This window comes from Mugil cephalus, chromosome 6, assembly GCF_022458985.1.
Source record: "Mugil cephalus isolate CIBA_MC_2020 chromosome 6, CIBA_Mcephalus_1.1, whole genome shotgun sequence".
Lineage (NCBI taxonomy): Eukaryota > Metazoa > Chordata > Actinopteri > Mugiliformes > Mugilidae > Mugil > Mugil cephalus.
Window position 1 is genome coordinate 1092501 of NC_061775.1, and position 491 is coordinate 1092991.

Sequence of the window (491 nt, forward strand, 5' to 3'; positions counted from 1 at the left end):
GCTTCATTGTTAGCCCACGACTAGTGAGTAGCTTGACGACAGCGCCCAAGTCTTCTCCTTTGTCGTTCTCGGTTTGGGTTTTATAAACCACTGTAGCAAATGAACGTTTCGACAGCAACCGCGGCACGCTCCCCCGGTCCTGCAGCGGCAAGGAGGAAGCTGGCGTCCGCACACGCACCAGCTAGCTACCGCTTCAGCTTTAGCACGGCTCGGTAGCAACTGACACATGGGTGACGATGACAGCGATGTAGGCACAACCGCAAAGCACATTTCAGAGTAACAAACTCACCCAGAACCACCTGGACACGCTGAAGATCACCTCCGAGTCATAATGAGAAGAGGGCTCCTGTTATCTGAAGGAAAACGTCGTTGAAAAGGAGTACGGGCTACGTTTAATGGTAAAATGTTGTCGCGGTAGACGCGCAAAGTGGAAGGTTGCCGTGTTGACAGCTCAGTGGGACAGACTGAGTACTACAGCGGTAGTCAACTGG

The 491-nt window shown here is 52.7% G+C and overlaps 1 protein-coding gene across 1 annotated transcript in view; it reads right to left on the reverse strand.

Moving 5' to 3' along the window:
• The window catches only part of atp13a3 (ATPase 13A3), a 34211-nt gene extending 33720 nt beyond the window's left edge, over positions 1–491 (reverse strand). The window contains exon 1 of the mRNA XM_047586776.1: positions 290–491. The gene's annotated coding sequence lies outside the window, so the exon portion shown is untranslated. The remainder of the gene's footprint in view (positions 1–289) is intronic.